This window comes from Triturus cristatus, chromosome 1_2 (assembly GCF_964204655.1).
Source record: "Triturus cristatus chromosome 1_2, aTriCri1.1, whole genome shotgun sequence".
Classification (NCBI taxonomy): Eukaryota; Metazoa; Chordata; class Amphibia; order Caudata; family Salamandridae; genus Triturus; species Triturus cristatus.
Window position 1 is genome coordinate 811,991,199 of NC_140580.1, and position 19,278 is coordinate 812,010,476.

Sequence of the window (19,278 nt, forward strand, 5' to 3'; positions counted from 1 at the left end):
AGCATCTGTGTTGCAATGGGGGGTGCCAGTGTTGCTCCCACATGTTCATCCACATGACCTGTGTATGTGTTGACAGAGTATCATTGTCATTCCAACACACATGACTAATAAATTTGTCCCTCTGTCTCCAAGGTGCCTCTTCCCTGTCAATGGTGGCCTGTTGCCACTGTGCGTGCGGCATGTCTGGCATAGTTTTCATAGGTGGTGCATATGTGTCTATGTGTAGAGTGACAAGATGCTAGGGGTTTGTCAGGGAGTGGGAACTGTATTATGCACAAGATGCACAGTTCCATCCACCTCAAGGCAAGAGAGACCATCCCCCAGGGCAAATACAACATCCGTGTCGAATCCTACCCTGCAGTCTACGGACATGTGCCTTACGACTCCCATGGTACTTGTCCATATCCGGAGTGCATCTGCACAGCTCTGCTACTGCGTCGGGCAACCAGGCCACATCAACGTCCAAACGGGATGGGGGGAATGTTTCACAGCCAGCTGCAGGATGACCTTCTCGATCCACGCCCACACTCATGATGCAGCCCACAACCCCAACACAACCATGTGGCACTGTGATCCTAAACTGCATTCTGGCATCTCCATGCATCCAACCTTGGCCTAGCCACCATTCTCAACATCCGCCTGACGCAAGCATGCTGCACATTGTAGGGACACATGTCTAGACATACCTGGGAGCGGCAAGCCAGGTCACTCCACATGATCCCTGACCTCTGCGCATGACTGTTGCTCCCCTGAATGTGTCTGTAGCCACAGTTGTGCGGGAACCACTCAGCTGGTTGGGCCCAGCACAGGTGAGTATGGTACTCCATGTCTGTATCAGATGAGACATTGGGACCCATGTGTGTCCTGGGCAAGACTGCGACCCCACGGTTTGGATGGTTGGAGTTAATTCTGAGATCAGGCATGCTTTGACTGTACGACACACACATGTATTGTAATAATGTAGAATCACGGCATCATCTTGTAAGTGTGATTAATTTATTTGTGGTGGGGTACGGGTTTGTGGGGATGACAAGAGGTGCACAGCGGGAGTGTAGAATCCAAAGTTCACTGGGGGAGTTGGTATCCTTGCCGTAGCAAAATGTCAGAGTCCATGCCACAGTCTTCGTCAACATAGGTCAGACAGTGACCAGCAAGTCCATGTGGCAGAGAATGTCATGTGCTGCTATTGGGCCAGAGGGCCAGGTGCCAGGCCAGGTGACCTGGGAGATGGTGATGTTCTGCTGACTCTCACAGTCTTTTTCGTGGACGACCCACCTTCCTGCGGGGACCCTCGGAAGCAGTCCGTGACGATGTCTGTGACGCTCCGTCGGATTAATCCTCCTCCTCCTGATCCCTCCCTGTGTCTGGTAATGGCCTTCGCCTGGTGCCACAGGGAGGGTTGCCCATGTTGTCGGCAATCCGACGGAGTACACCAGTCATTTGGGTTTGCACCGCCACGAGCTCAGCCTGTCTATCCTCCATCCTTCCTTGGTGTTGCAGTTGACAGGCATGTTGCTGGGACTGCAGGGTCTTCATCTCCTGGAGGGTCCCCTTGATGTCATTGAGGGTGGACGCAATCTGGTCCATGCCCCTGGTGTCACGCCGGTATGTATCCAGGATGTTGCTGACCTGGGACACTACCGGGTCCTGAGCTGCCTGGTCAGGTTCGCGCCTCCGCCGTCCTCCACTCCCGCCACCCCTGCCCACGTGCACCTGGCCTGCCGTTGTGGGTGCATCGGGTCTCCGGGACCCCTGAGGGATGGCATCTGCGTTGCCGCCTGCCTCCTCCTGGGTGCCCGGAGGACCGTGTCCCTCCTGGGCAGACTGGCTGGGTGGTCGTGTGCGGGCAGGGCTCCTGGACGTCTCCTGGGATGTGGCAGGAATGGGGGTGGTGGTTGGCACAGTTGTACCTGACGCAGGTGCTGCAGGTGGTTGGACACCAGAGGGGCCAGGTTGGTCTGGGTCATCCACGGAGTGGTGAGAGTCATCGCTGGCGGTGGGGTCCTCATCCCGCGGAGCCTGGTCCTGTGAGACTTCCCCCCCAGTGTTGGGGGGTGTTCGTCGACGTTGACCTGTGTGTGAGAGAGACAATGTTAACAGTGTCACATGTGGCATCCATGTTGCATGCATTTCTGATTTGGCACTCTTCCTCTGGGTAGTTGGATCTGTCCTGCATTCCTCTCACAGTGCACTTGGGCATGGCTATGTCCCTTGGCCACAGCTGTCAGGGCTTTACGCATGTGTGAGACACAATCTTAGTTGATGCATCTATTTGGGTACACAGTCAGCAGTGTGGTGTGCGGGCGTAGCGAGCCATGCAGAGGCGCCTTACGTGTTGCACTGTACGTGGCCAAATGGTGTTTTGCCAAGGCAATTTGATGTTGCAGGTAGGGGACTGAAGCAGTTGTGACAGGGTTCTTACCGACACAGTGGGTGGGTATACTGGGTGTGTGGTTAGGTCTGTGCCTGCAGCACGGATGGACTCGTGCACAGATTGACACATGGACCAGTCTTCATCTACGGAAGGGGGGGTTGAGGCACTGCCAGACCTGGTCTGCATGCACACAGTCCACCGGCTGACGAGTGGACATGGCCACACCACCCAAGGGTGATTTAGTCTCCCTGTGTCTCCCTTCCTCCCTCCCTCTGTCACCCTCCTCCCTCCCTCTGTCGGTCTCCCTCTGTCACCCTACTCCCTCCCTCTGTCTGTCTCCCTGTGTCCCCCTCTGTCTCCTTCCCTCTCATTCCCCCTCTCCCTCCCTCTCTTTGTCACTCTCTGTCACCTCAGGCCAGCTTCCTGGGCACACACAGTTAGCCGGTCTTTGAATGGCCATTGGCTTGTTCATGTGAGTTAGTCCCTGTTCTCCGGGCACCCATTGGGCAGTGTGTCTGAGTGTAGGCTGCTGCTGTGGCGGTGTGTGCTGAGACTCTATCAGAGCGATGCATCTTCATTGTCTGCTGTTATGTGCAAATTGTGCCTTCAGACCCATGTCATCCTGCATGGCAGCCACCATTTGCAGGCAAGACAGTACTGTGTGGGTACACACAGTTTGTATGGCTGTGCCCTGGGCCATATGGGCTGAGGGCATTGTTGTGTGCTTGTGAGTTGCTCAATGTTAGTTTTGATGCCCCCACTCCCAGCATCGACCACATCCTGTGTTGTGTTGGTGTTTTGTGTGGCCTGTGACTTGGCATGGCCCTGATTGATGCATGGGGCATGGAGGCGCTAGTGGCATGTGTGTGTTTGTGGAGTGTTGTTGTGTCCGGTGGTGGCTTGGGGGGGGTGGCATGCATGATTGATTGTGTATGGCATCCCCCCCATGTGAGGTGAGTTGTTTGTGTACTCACCAGGGTCTGGGAGTCCTGGCAGTCCGTGTAGTCCCTCCACCGCCAGCGTGGACATCACCTTCTCCTCCCAGGGATGGTATTGTACCGGTCTGGGGGGCGGCCCTCCTCCAGTGATGTTCCCCTGGTTGTGATTGTCAGTCATCTTCCTCTTGACCGTCCTCCGCAGATCGTACCACCTGGATTGGCACTCGTGCCTGGTCCTTCTGGTGGTCCCAACAGCATTCACAGAATCGACGATCCTCTGCCACATGGCCGTTTTTTCGGATATGCTGGTCTGTCTGACCAATGTCCCAAAGAGCTGTGGCTCGACTCTGAGGATTTCGTCGACAAGGATCTCCAGCTCCTCCTTTGTGAACTTTGGATTCTTGGTGGTGGACATGGCGTGGTGTGTGGGTGTGGATGGTTGTGGGGGTGTGGGTGTGGATGGTTGTGGGGTTGTGGATGTGGATGGTTGTGGGTGTGTGGGTGTGGTAGTGGAGGTGTGTGTGTGAATGTGATGAGGGGGTGTTTGTGTAGGTGGTTGTGTGAAGGTATGCAAGTGTGAGGTTCAAGTATGGTGGTGTGGGTCGTCTGTGGGCTCTGGCAGCAGTGGGTCTGTTGCAAAGGCTCATGGTTTGTGTGTGTGGTCCATTTTTATTGGTCCATTTGTGGGTGTGGCTGTGTTTGAAATTTGTGTGGGTGTGTTATGAGGAGTGATTGAGTTTTGGGCCTCTGTTTGGCAGTTTGGCAGTTGCAGGTGAGTGTATGTGATGTTTGTGGGGTTGTTGGGCATGTTTGGTGGTGTGGGGAAACTCTACTTGACTCTCCTTGTGTAAATATGGTTTGTCCTGGTTCAGTACGTGTTTTTTTGGCGTCAGTACGGTCCGTACATGCACTGGTGGGGGTGCGGTCCGTACATTCCCTGGTGGGGTGGGGGTTTGGTGCGTACATACACGGGTGGTGGTTCGGTGCGTACATACACGGCTGGGGGGGGGTTCGGGGGCGTACATACACGGGTGGGGGTTCGGTGCGTACATACACGGGTGGGGGTGTGGTGCGTACATACACGGGTGGGGGTTCGGGGGCGTACATACACGGGTGGTGGTTCGGTGCGTACATACACGGCTGGGGTGGGGGTTTGGTGCGTACATACACGGGTGGTGGTTCGGTGCGTACATACACGGCTGGGGGGGGGTTTGGTGCGTACATACACGGCTGGGGGGGGTTTGGTGCGTACATACACGGGTGGGGGTTCGGTGCGTACATACACGGCTGGGGTGGGGGTTTGGTGCGTACATACACGGGTGGTGGTTCGGTGCGTACATACACGGCTGGGGGGGGGTTTGGTGCGTACATACACGGCTGGGGGGGGTTTGGAGCGTACATACACGGGTGGGGGTTCGGGGGCGTACATACACGGGTGGTGGTTCGGTGCGTACATACACGGCTGGGGTGGGGGTTTGGTGCGTACATACACGGGTGGTGGTTCGGTGCGTACATACACGGCTGGGGTGGGGGTTTGGTGCGTACATACACAGGTGGGGGTTCGGTGCGTACATACACGGGTGGGGGTTCGGGGGCGTACATGCACGGGTGGGGGTTTGGTGCGTACATACACGGGTGGGGGTTCGGGGGCGTACATGCACGGGTGGGGGTTTGGTGCGTACATACACGGGTGGTGGTTCGGTGCGTACATACTCGGGTGGGGGTTCGGGGCGTACATACACTGCTGGGGTGGGGGTTGGGTGCGTACATACACGGGTGGGGGTTCGGGGCGTACATACTCTGCTCGGGTGGGGGTTCGGTGCGTACATACACGGCTGGGGGGGGGTTTGGTGCGTACATACACGGCTGGGGGGAGTTCGGGGGCGTACATACACGGGTGGTGGTTCGGTGCGTACATACACGGCTGGGGTGGGGGTTTGGTGCGTACATACACGGGTGGTGGTTCGGTGCGTACATACACGGCTGGGGGGGTTGGTGCGTACATACACGGGTGGGGGTTCGGGGGCGTACATACACGGGTGGGGGTTCGGGGGCGTACATGCACGGGTGGGGGTTTGGTGCGTACATACACGGGTGGGGGTTCGGGGGCGTACATGCACGGGTGGGGGTTTGGTGCGTACATACACGGGTGGTGGTTCGGTGCGTACATACTCGGGTGGGGGTTCGGGGCGTACATACACTGCTGGGGTGGGGGTTGGGTGCGTACATACACGGGTGGGGGTTCGGGGCGTACATACTCTGCTGGGGTGGGGGTTCGGTGCGTACATACACGGGTGGTGGTTCGGGGCGTACATACACGGGTGGGGGTTCGTGGCGTACATGCACTGCTGGGGTGGGGGTTCGGTGCGTACATACGCGGGCGGGGGGGGTGGTGGGGTGTTCGGCGCGTATGCGGGCACATGTCTCCATGGTTGCTATGGGAGTTCGGTTCGGACGGTGTTTTTTGCGTACGGTTGTGAAATGGGGAGGACGGGAGGGATCGTACTTGCGCAGTCGGACTTTATTTTTCCGCACGGTGGGTTTTTCGCCCGGGGACGTGTCGGTGACTTTTCCCGACCCGAGGACGTGTGGGGAAATCTTCCCAATGCGATTCGTATGGACTTTTTTCCGTTCGAATCGTACTTGGCAGTTTGTACGCTACTTTGACGATTCGGACGGAAAAAAATCCGGATACGAGTCGGACGGGGAATTTTTTTACCGGATCGGAATTGGCACCTTAATTCACAAAGGAACAAAATGAGGGGGTTCATTTTGCCATAGAAATTATGATTAGTACTGCAGAAAGAAAAATTAGGGCACATTTTGACTTCTCAAATCCTCTTCTATTTCATAAAAAAATTCTGACATGCAGCTTGAAACATGCACTTTGAATACCAGCAGCAGACTTCCCTGGTGAGCAGGAGCTTTACTACAGTGATCTAATGAGCAACTAGAGTGCTAACATTCAGAATGTATGGCAAATGTGTGACACATCTGAATACCTTCTTGATGGAACCAAAGTAAAAAACTGAAAGTATTCCCACTGAGGAGACTGCAGTAAATGAGGAAATTAGTAAACATCATAACAAATAAGTCTCCCAAAATGGCCACCAGAGACAAAAGATCCCAAATGTAGCCCAAATATCACCCAGATGTAGCCCAAGTATAGCCCAATGACAGAATGTCCCAGAGTGTTCTTAAGAATAACTAGAGCGCTTACTGTCTTAGTTATGACACAAGTATGGCACACCTGAAGCCATCTTGATTGGAATAAACTGGTAACACTTAAAACATTTAATTTAAAAAGCAACACCATGAGGGGGTTCATTTTGCCATAGAAATTATGAGTAGTGCTGAAGAAAGAAAAATTAGGGCACATTTTGAGTGACTTCTCAAATCCTCTTCTATTTCATTAAAAAATTCTGATATGCAGACTGAAACATGCACTTTTAATACCAGCAGCAGACTTCCGTGGTGAGCAGTAGCTTTACTACAGTGATCTAATGAGCAACTAGAGTGCTAACATTCAGATTTTATGGCAAATGTGTGACATATCTGAATACCTTCTTTATGGAATCAAAGTAAAAAACTGAAAGCATTTCCTACTGAGGAGACTGCAGTAAATGAGGAAAATAGGAAACTTCATAACAAATAAATCTCCCAAGATGGCCACCAGAGACAAAAGAGCCCAAATGCAGCACAAATATCACGCAGATGTAGCCCACATGTCGCCCAATGACAGAAGTGTGCAAAACACTTATTTTTTGTGTATTTACAGTTTTATATAGTGCAGACTTGTCAGGTATTGGAGTGCTTTACATGAGCATTGGTTACATCACACAAGATCAAATTCATTTTGGTTGTAGACATGGGGAGATTAAGTGATTTGACCAGAATCACAGAATGTTGAGCTGAAGCAGAAACTCCAACCTGGTTCCCCAGTTGCAAAGTCTGCAGCTCTGGAAGTAACACCACATCCTCTCCCCGAGGTGCAACATTTAATCAAGTGGTCAACTGGATAAATAAACAAAGATTACAAATAATTTAAAAGTTCTTTGTCGCTATTTGAAAACTCAGAAAATATGTCCTCATTTTAGATTTTTAGAGCACTAATCATAATTTTGATGCAAATAACACCCTCTCATATATGTAATTTCTAAAGGAAATACTCTAGATATTACAGTTTTGATTACATCAAGATAACGTCAGGTGTTCCACACTTTAGTAATAAATATTGAATGTTAGCAATCTAGTTGTTCATTGGGATACTGTTGAGAGGCAGAGGCCAGGGGCTCGGACTCTGAAAATTGAAGGCAGGTAGGAGAGTGCAGATGCAACAATTTGACCACACTGGGCAGGCAGGAAGGGCAGTGGCAGCACAACAGACTATGGAGGGCAGTGGTAAGGGGGGCAGGTTCAACAAACCAACAATACAGGACTGGCAAGAGAGGCTGTTGCAATATAATAGACCATTGTGGGTAATAGGAAGAGGCAGTGGTAGTACAACTATACATGCCAACAGACCCGTTTCAGCCAGGAAATGTCCAATGTTTTTAAGCTCAAATGGGCTTTATTTGATCTGTCTCCTATCTACAATCTCCTCTTTTTCAATGTAACCCAAAGGGAAAAATCAATACCCCATTTTTTTTTCAAAATCTCCTTCTTACCAAGTTCAAAATGTTCGCAAGTATGGTACATTGGATCATGGTAGGCAGGAGGAATTGGGGTAGGGACATGGACTCGGATAACAGAGGACAGGAGGGACATGGAGAGGTGCACCAAACTGACCCTGCAGGGCAGGCATCAGGGTTTGCAGCAGCACAATACACCACACAGCGCATGCGGGACAGGGGGTGCAGCACAACAATCCATAGAAAGCAATAGGGAGGGGACAGGACCACGCACATGGACAACAGAGAACAGAGGGGAAAGAGGCAATGGTAGCTAGCTGGCCATAATGGACAGACATGAGAGAAAGCTGCAGCATAACAGACCATAAAGGGCAGGAGGGATGGATCAGGGGCATTACAATGGAACAGACTAGCAAGGAGGGAGGGAATAGGGGTCTGCACATGGAAACAGAGGGCTGGGGGCAAGGGGGCAGGGCAGGAGCAGCAAGATGACCATGGAGGTCAGGCAGGAGTGGCACTAGAAACAAGACACACCATGGAGAGCAATAATGAGACTATGATGGCATACACACAGACCATGGAGGGAAGGTGGGAGGGGGTCAGGGGCAGCTAGCTGACCACACAGGGAAGGTGGGAGGTGCCATGGCAGCACAGAAGACCATGCATGGCAAGCGGGAGGGTTAGTCGCAGCACAATGGCTATGATGGGCAAGAAGGAGGGTACAGGGGCATGCACAAAGGACCATGAAGGATAGAAGGGAGGGTCAGGACCTGGGCACAGACAAGAGAGTTCAGGGGAAGGGGCCTCACAACAGACCGCGCGGGGCAGGCAGGAGGAGCAGTTGCAGCACAACAGACCAGGGAGGGCAGAAGGGTGTGGCAGTAAAATGGACCATGGAGGACAGGAGGAAGGGGATAGGGGCATGGCATGTGGACAGGCAGGGTGGAGGTGGCAGGGACAGGTTAAAGTCATCTGACAATGCTAGGCAGGTGGGAGGGGAGTGGCAGCTCAACAGAACACTCAGAGTAGATAGGAGTGGCAGGTCCATGGAACATGGTGGGCAAAAGGGATGGAGCAGGGGCATGCACAAATACATCTGAGGGCAGGGAGAAGGAGAATAGGGGCAGCAAGCTAAGAACAGAGCCTAAGCAGGAGGTCAATGATGGGCCATAGAATTGGGCAATGGAGGGCAGGAGGAGTGGACTGGTACATCATGCTAAATGGAGGGCAGTGGCAGCACATCAGACCATGCATGGCAGGAGGGAGGAGGCTAGTCCATGGATTCAGACAACAGAGGATAGGGAGGAGGTGGATGGGGCAGCAAGCTAACTGTTCAGAGAAGGTGGGTATTAGGAACTTTATTGTTTTTAAAATGTGTGTGTCTGTGCGAACTACTTAAAATATGAACAAGTATGCAGCATAATCTCACTTTTATTCAGGAAGAAGAGGACATTTGTGACTGTGACTCCCGGCTCACTTGGCAGAAACATCCCCTGACCCTCCACCCCCATCGCAAAATGTAATGCCCATGAAAAGGGTAGGTGGACGCAGTGTTATATAGAACATAGTCCTGAGAGCACGATTGAAAATGAAAACTAGATGTAGTATATGGTATAAACTATGCACCAAAAAGTGTGATATAAGATGAACCGGGGCGTGAAATATAATATGCAATACATTGTGCGCAATGACAGATTCATTGGAGAGCGCGAGATAGCACAGGCACTAGCGCGTGCTATGCGATATGCGCCTTGGAGTGTAATATGCACAGGGCAGTGTTGTGTAACCTAACTAGTCTCTAAAGTTGTAATATAAAATATGTGCTGGGGAGTGTAACATTGCATATGCACTGTGACAAAGATATGGATCCCAGATTGTAATATGTATGGCATAGCGCTGTGCGTTATAACATAGGCATCGAGGAAGGCACGTTAGATGGGGCAATATAACCCGTGCTAAGGCAAGTGTGCCATGACATATTCACGGGGTGGTGTTACAGTGCACATGGGCTAGAGAGTGTCATAGCATATGCACTAGCTGGTGGAATACAACACAGAGGTGTGAGGCACTCGGCGGGCACTGGTGGGTGTAACACAGCATTGGGCTCAGCCAGGAGCACGCTGTGACTCTCAAGTGAGGTTCGTCTCTTTTCCAGAGAGTAAAATAAAAAGTATTACACATCCGGCGGTGGATGTGTGTTTTATTAACCGTGAGGGGGGTTTCTTGCATAGTTTGGTCGAATTTTTGTCGAATCCCCTTTGAATGGCTTGGAGTGCGTGTATATTAAATGTGCCCGTCAATGGCTACCCATGTTTGTATAAATAAACGACAAGGGTGTCTACTTGGAGAGTACCCACCGGCGGGGGCGCTGGGATTAGGCACGGCAGGGCGTCAGACACGTCAGAGCTTCACTAGCGGTGTAAATACACTCCATGTGGATTCATTCTATGCATAGTCACCTTTTAATGAATATCACGCAAATTGTCATAGGTACATACGGTCCAGCATGTCCTAGGTTTTTCTATAAATATATATTTATTTAAATAATAAAAAACAAAGGCCGGCCCCGGGGGATGGGGTCCCCGGGGCCATAAGTGGCCTGAGGAGGGGGGCAACGCAGTCCCCTCCTAAAGAATAAAAAAAAAAAGGCCATGACCCGGGGGTTGGGGTCCCCGGGGCCGATTAAGGCCTTGGGAGGGCCAAATTTATTTTTTTCAACAAAAAAAATTAGATTGCAGGCCCTGGGGAATGGGGTCCCCAGGGCCAGTAAATTAGAAAAAGAAGGGGGGCCACACAGCCCTCCTTCTTAAAAAAATAAAATAAATAAAAGACCGGCATTGCACCGGAGGCCACGCCCCTCCTTGCAGCACTCTGCAAACGCACCCCCTGGCCAGTTGTAAGTTGGGGAATTAATTCCCCTTCAATACTGAGGGTCCCTGAGGGCCAACTAGCCCAACAGGTATCTCCAGTATGCGTTAGGGAGCTGCTTTGCAGACAGGTGTTCTGAGGCCACGCCCCTTTTTACACCTCTATGAAACGCAGCTCTGTGGCACTTACTGGAGGTACCTAGTGGGCTAGTTTGACCCTAGGGACCCTTAGGATTCAAGGGGACTTCACAGCGGTGAAGGGAGGGGACGGGGCCTGAGGTGACGTGTGCCAACACGCCCTGTGGTGCGTTTTAAGATGGGGAAATAATTCCCTTTCAATCCTGAGGGACCCTGGGGCCAACTAGCCCACCAGGTGCTTCCAGTAAGCGCCACTGCGCTGCGTTGCAGAGAGGTGGTCTAGGCCGTGCCCCTTTTTACATCTCTCTGTAACGCAGCTCTGTGGCGCTTACTGGAGGTACCTAGTGGTCTAGTTGGACCCTAGGGACCCTCAGAATTCAAGGGGACTTAATCTCCCAACTTAAAACGGCCACAGGGCGTGTTTACACAGTGGGGAAGTGAGGGAACGGGGCCTGAGATGACGTGTGCAAACACGCCCTGTGGCACGTTTTAAGAGGTAGTTTTAATCCCCTGCCCTATTATATACTAGGGGCCTACAGAGGAGGTCATGCTGATCACAGGGGGACCCCAACGCATAGTGTTCCCTAGTGTATGTAGGTGTTTTCACTGTATTCTGAGTGTCTTTTAACATAGCACTGGCTCTAGGACTGGTTAGTCAGACTCAGTTACCACCAGTATCCGTCTGAAAAAGTTGAGGGTACAGGATGATTTTGCAACAAGGCTTCTTTCTGCTCTTCTGTTTGTTCTTTCTGCACATTATCCTTCTTCCTGCACTTTTCTTCGTCTTTGAGGACTTCTGTTGATTCTTTCTGCATTTCTTTTTTTTCTTTCTGTGCGTTTTTTCTTCTTTCTTCACCTGTCCTGTCTCTGTAGGCATATTTAGAAATTAGCATTTAAAAAACCTTTGAAATTCACTAAAAAAACCATAGGTTTCAGGCACGTTATGGTTAGGAATTTGCATTTAAAAAACCTTAGGAATTCACTGAAAAAACCATAGGTTTCAGGGGCGTTATAGTTAGCTGGACTTTTCACTCGTACAAAACCATTGAAATTCCCCCGTTATAGTTAGTTCATATAACTTTAACTCGCGCACCCGCAATGCACTGCTGATGATGTCACATATTACATCACTCATGACATGGTCAGTGACATCACTCATGACATCACTGATGACATCTCAAATGACATCACTGATGACATCATCCTTGTGATAGAGTGGCAGACCTCCTCTCCCACTAATATAACCTTTGATACACACATTCAAAAATAGAAACTAAAATTTTCAAAACAATGGACATACCAATACCAGTTACAACAACCTATTCAGTAATTCTAAGATCCACATGCACATCCACTCATTCACCAACAGTCCTATACAGTCACTCATACATGTACTCACTAATCATATGTACTCATACACCTATACATCCTGTTACACAACGCCACTCATCCATAGAGTTACTCACACACATAGTCACTCATGCTAATAAAGAAACAAACATCCATTTACTTGCATATACAGTTATACACACACCACCACACTTACTTCTACAGAAACGTACACATACTGAGGTGCCGATTACGATCCGGTAAAAAAATTCCCCGTACGGCTCGTATCCGGTCTTTTTACCGTACGAATCGTACAAGTGCCGTACAAACTGCCAATTACGATTCGCATGGGAAAAAGTCCATACGAATCGCATTGGGAATTATTCCCCACACGTCCTCGGGTCGGAAAATGTGTCCGACACGGCCACGGACGATTTACCGTACAAATGTGAAAAGCGAAGTCCGACTGCGGAATTACGATCCATCCCGTGCGTCCGATGTTACAACCGTATGGTAAAAACACCGTCCGCACCGAACTCCCATAGCAACCATGGAGACATGTGCCCGCATATGTGCCGACCCCCCCAGCCCCCGTACGTACGTGCCGACCCCCCCCTAGCCCCCGTACGTACGTGTCGAACCCCCCCGTGTATGTACACCCGTGTACATGTCGTACCCCCCGTGTATGTCCACCCATGTACGTGTCGAACCCCCCGTGTATGTACACCCGTGTACGTTCGAGTCGTACCCCCACCCGTGTATGTACGGTGTGTACCCCCAGCACTGGGGGTACGCACGTCATGTGATCAAGTCCCCGAGCAGGGACGAAACGCGTAATGGCTGCTACTAGGATGTAACTTAAGGACATTAAAAAACTTCGATCTTTAAGGATTGTGGTCCGTGCTCTTTTTCCGTGGCTGGCGGCAGAATCGCGGAGTGTAAGAGTGCTTGCAAATATATATATATATATATATATATATATATATATATATATTACCTACTGGCGGTCGCCAGTAGGTAGTTATAGTTAGGACCCTGTTTCCATAGGAAAAGCTCAACATTCTATTTTGAATAACTTTGGCGCCGGACGACGAATCCTCGCGAAATTTTCCAAATAGGTGGGGCGCTACGCTCCGCTCCTACCCTGAAAGTCTCGGGGGGATTCATCAAGCGGGGGCTGAGATAAAAGGGGGGTCCCAAAACGCGTTGTTCCCATGCATTTTTCCATAGGACCTTTAGACACAGCTACAGCCCGAACGGCTGAACAGAGTTCCTTGAAATTTGGCAGAGAGGTAGTCCTCAGGTCAAGGAAGTGCCTTTTGTAAGTCTGGTGTAAATCTGTTCAGTAGTTCCTGAGAAAATAGCCTTTAAATCAATATATATATCTGAGCCAGCTTACGGTGCGCTTACGGTGCGCTTACCGTACTCGTACGGTGACGTGCGCGAGCGCGATTCTGATTGGCTGATAGATCTTAGTAAACATTCGAATCGGTCGAAACCAGGAAGCGGCGGCCGCCATTTCGTGTGTTTCAGTCAGAAAAAAAAGGGAGATAACTTGAAAAGGGGGCAAGGAAGAGAGTTACAGACCCCCTAACATTTGAAAGGGGGTCAAAGAAGGACAGAAAAGTACAAAAAAAACATTTATTAATTTTTAAAAAAATCGCGCGGTACGCGTACGGTAAGCTCACCATCCGCGTACGGTAAAAAAAAAAAAAATAATGAAATGAAATGCAGATTTAAGTGTTTAGATATTAGGGGGCTCTAAAAAGAGCCGTTGTGTTTATTAAGTGATTTTTTTGTGGTACCTACAAGTAAGTACCGATGCAGAGTCTAAGGTTCAAGAGGAAGACTCTGTTCCCTTCATCATTGAAGTGTACACCATCTCCTCTATAAATGTCTTGCATGTCGTAACGCAAGTTGTTGTGGTAAATGGAACCCATACCATAGTCACGGAGGAAAGCAGAAACAGATTTGTTGACGTGCTTCCTTGCTTTGTCAATCTGCGGACAAAAATGATTATACCAGTTCCATTTTTGCCTTTGGCATATGTTAGAATACACAAAGGCAGTTTTAGGGAAAAGTGAAAACAGTTGTGCAAAGGTATCCTTCATAAGCATTTCCAGACCTACCCCAGTCAAAGTGCCTAGGTCATTGCCACCACAGTGCACTATTATGAGGTCAGGGTGTTGGATTTGCATGAAGGATTTCACCAATGGCATCAATTGGTGCCACTTTAACCCTCTCTGACCAATCCATTTAATGTCTACATTTGGCAAAGCAAGGTCTCTCACCATACCTGTTTTCTCTGCATACTTTTTACTCCAGAAGACATAGCTGTGTCCTACAATCCACACTGTGAACATCTTCCAAGGAGAACTGGATGCACTCAGGAAGTGTATTTCAGTAGAATGGGAAAAAGAAATGAAAGACAGTTTGGAAATGGAGGCATACATATTTTTTAAAAATAAAATGAACTCATTGGCTGTTTCATACCATTCTACACTAAAAACTAGGCTGTATGTGTAAATTTATAGAAGCATGTTTTGTATTGGTACAGAAAAATGTGTTACCAAAGAACAGTACTATGGATTTGCTGTTAGGTTTGAAAAGTCAAGCACTCCTGCTCTTTTGAAATGAAACATTGTTTGGTGAACTTCTGACCTAACTCTACACAGCAGTGTTTCAAGAGCTGTTGCTATGGTAGCAGGCAGAAGTCAAGTTGGGGGAAGGGTACTAGGCATTAGTCAAGTTGGGGGAAGGGTACTTTTGGAAAAGGGTTGGTTTTCAACCAATAGAAATGTGTGATTACATTTGAAACAAAGGGGGAAGCACTGAGATTTGAAACTTACATGTATATGTGTGGAAAAAGAGAGGGAAACTTTGCCATTATCTGGTTCTGCTGAGAGGAGAGAGGTGTACAGAACAGAGATCCTGGCTCTGATAATCTGCTGTTTGAGTGCCACATTTCTTTCACAACTAACTAATTTTAAAGGTGAGTTAAGAGTTTGAGAGGGGATGTATATGGTAAATTAAGAAATGAATAATAGAATTGGAATTTCTTTTGTTGAAGTTGTGTTTATTATTTTGTGTTTTGGGAGAAATTTAAATGTGAGGAACATGTAAAATAATATGGACTATGTTTTTACGATAAATTAAGGTGTACTGGTATAAATAAGGAATACTTTTAGGGTTTGAGGTTCCAGTCAGTAATGCAAATACATTCAGCATCACTAAGGCTGGTTGCCCTTGCTGGAGTGTAGTCAGTCACCCAGGTTACACATGTTGCTGGTCTCAGAAAGCTTTTTGGTATTGCTCTGGTGATTTTACATTTGCATTAGATGGAAAGGGGGAGCTATTTTTTATGCAGAAGCAGACTCTTAGCACACAGCCAGCTGCTTATCCTGTGGTATCATGCACAGTATTCACAACCGAGTGGGGTTTGAGGTTGCAGTCAGTAATGCAAATACATTTACCATCACTAAGGCTGGTTGCCCTTGCTGGAGGGTAGTCAGTCACCCAGCGATTTATAGTGAAATGCAATATATTCTGAAAACAGCAAAAAAAAGGCAAAAAATTGTTTTTGGAAAATATGTAAATATGTGTACTGTATTATAAAATGTTTTATTAAATATTAATACTTTTTTCTTTTTTTTCAGATTGAGAAAGAAAATTTACGAAAACTTGAACCATTTTTATAGCAATTATAATTAAATTTTAATTAATAAATAATTTTTTGAGTGGGTATGGTAAGTCAGAAATTTTATGGTCCCTTTTTTCCACTTCTCCACAATCACATTTTCAGTTTTTCATTGTAATCTCTCAAGGACCTTGTAATGTGATAATTGATTTTTAGTGTTTTTAAAAAAAAAAAATAATAATTGCGCGCACCGTACGCGTACGGTAAAAAAAAAATAAAAAAAAAGTTTAAAAAAATATATAAAAAAAAGTTGAAAGGTAAGGTTGGCTCTTAAAAGAGCCGTTGTGTTCGTACAGGGACAGAGGAAAGAAAGAATGGGAATATTAGTCGGTAGGACAAATGTGCTGGTCTATTTTATTGTTAACTAGGGCAACACTGGTCTCCCTATGACAAATTAGACCATGACAATGGGCACACCGCATTGTAACCCTCGCAAACCGAGGGTTAGTTTCCAGAGGACAAGAAAAAGGAGATGCTCCCCCCACAGATGAAGGGCTCAGCTGACCTGCCGAAGATGGACTCGGCCTTGCAGATGATGGACCAGGCTGAGCTGCTGTGGATGTGCTTGGTTGACTTACTGAAGGGTTTCCTCCAGTATGTCGAGCATATGTCCTACCATGTACATCATGAAGGTGTCTCAACATAGTGTGATTCCCGAAGGAATACTTCTTGTTAGGATTCCCTCTTGAAAGTACACGGTCACACAGCTTACAAGTCACTAAAGGTGCATTTACCTTTTTCTTGCCCTCTGGAAAAGAAAAATACTCCCATATGAAAGAGCTCTTTTGTTTCCTCCTTCTCTGCCTCAAGGTAGTGCTGCTAGCCTCACTCTCTGAAGAGGTCTGCTGTTCTGCCATTGTATCACAAAGACAACTCAGCTCCTTCTCCAAAGGGATCACAAGCAGAAATGAGGGGAATGGGTGTGGTGTAGGAGAGTTCTAGAACTGAAAGTAGTTTCAACCAATCAAAAGTTGTGTTTCATGATCACATGACCCACCATGCGCGTACGTTACGCTTACGGTGCGCTTACGGTGCGGTTACGAAAAAAGTACACATGCGCGTAAAAAAGACACGCGCTCGCGCGCATGCGCAAAACAGTCACTCCACAACACTTCCGCGTAACGTGCGCGTGTAGCGTACACGCCTACGTGCCCCACGCGCAGTACGCACGGCTACGCAAATTGCGTAACTATACGCAAACAGAGTAGATAAATTACGAACATTGCGTAAACCGTACGCCTACCGTACGCTTACCATACGCGCACTAAAAAAAAAAAAAAAAAAAATATTTTCTATGTTATACTAATATATCTTACCTGTTTGGTAAAAAAAAAAGAGAAAAATTGATATATTGCAGATTTTTTTTTAAAAAACATAGTATTTTAAGAGAATAAAAAGATTAAAAAAAACTTGTTTTTAAAAAAAAAAAAACACATTTAATATAAGAATTTATAATAAAAAAATCATACAAAATCAATAAAAAAACTATCGGAATCACATATGTTATAGGTAAGAATTAGCATTTAAAAAACCATACAAATTCACTGAAAAAACCATGGGTTTCACACACGTTATAGCTAGAAATTAGCATTTAAAAAACCTTGCAAATTCACTGAAAAAACCATAGGTTTCACACACGTTATAGTTAGGAATTAGCATTTAAAAAACCTTGCAAATTCACTGAAAAAACCATAGGTTTCACACACGTTATAGTTAGGAATTAGCATTTAAAAAACCTTGCAAATTCAGTGAAAAAACCATAGGTTTCACACATGTTATAGTTAGCTGGACATTTTACTCGTAAAAAACCAATGAAATTCCCCCGTTATAGTTAGTTCACCTAACTATAACTCGCGCGCCCGCAATGCACTGCTGATGACGTCACATATTACATCACTCATGACATGGTCAGTGACATCACTCATGACATCACTGATGACATCTCAAATGACATCACTGATGACATCACTGATGACATCATCCAGTGAATGTGTGTTTTTCTGAAAATTACATATGTTTTATATATGTATATCTCCAGGTCGATGGAAGAATAAATGGGTATATAAGTGTCTAAATGGATGATTTGTTTTTGAAAAATTGATTGTGTAACTGACTGATTAAGTGTATCTTAGTGAATACATGGCTTAGTGAGTAATGTTTAAATATGTAAATATCTGTATCAGTTTCTCACTTTGTGTATAAGTGGCTGCATGGGTTGGTGAGTAGCTACATGGGTGTCTGTAAAGGTGTTAGTTGGTTTTTTGAGTATCAGTCTGAGTGTCTGCATGGTTCGGTGGGGGGTATTACGTAGTGCATAGGTGCATGAATGAGTGACTCACTGTTTGTATGTGATGAAGACAGCATGTGTGCAGGACTCTATGGGTGGATGAGTGTGTGTACGGGTGTGTTAGCGAGTGAATGACTGTCTCAATAGTGTCTTTATGAGTAACTACATATGTTTTAAACTAGTATATGTGACTATTGGTGTATATAAGTGAGTATATGTGAGAGAGAGAGATTGAAAGGGTTCCTGTATGAATAAGTATGTGGTTCTATAAGTGAATGTTTAAAAGACTAAGTATGTGTAAGTTTCCGTAGAAGTAAGTGTGGTGGTGTGTGTATAACTGTATATGCAAGTAAATGTATGTTTGATTCCTTATTAGCATGAGTGACTATGTGTGTGAGTAACTCTATGGATGAGTGGCATTGTGTAACAGGATGTATAGGTGCATGAGTACATATGATGAGTGAGTACATGTATGATTGACTGTATAGGACTGTTGGTGAATGAGTGGATGTGTATGTGGATCTTAGAATTACTGAATAGGTTGTTGTAACTGATATTGGTATATCCACTGTTTTGAACATTTTAGTCTCTATTTTTGCATGTGTGTATCAAAGGATATATTAGGGTGAGAGGAGGTCTGCCACTCTATCACAAGGATGATGTCATCAGTGATGTCATCAGTGATGTCATTTGAGAAGTCATCAGTGATGTCATGAGTGATGTCACTGACCATGTCATGAGTGATGTAATATGTGACGTCATCAGCAGTGCATTGCGGGCGCGCGAGTTATAGTTAGCTGAACTAACTATAACGGGGGAATTTCATTGGTTTTTTACGAGTAAAATGTCCAGCTAACTATAACATGTGTGAAACCTATGGTTTTTTCACTGAATTTGCAAGGTTTTTTAAATGCTAATTCCTAACTATAACGTGTGTGAAACCTATGGTTTTTCAGTGAATATATATATATATGTAAAAGTAGGAACTAAATAAACAAAATAATAAAATGAAACGTA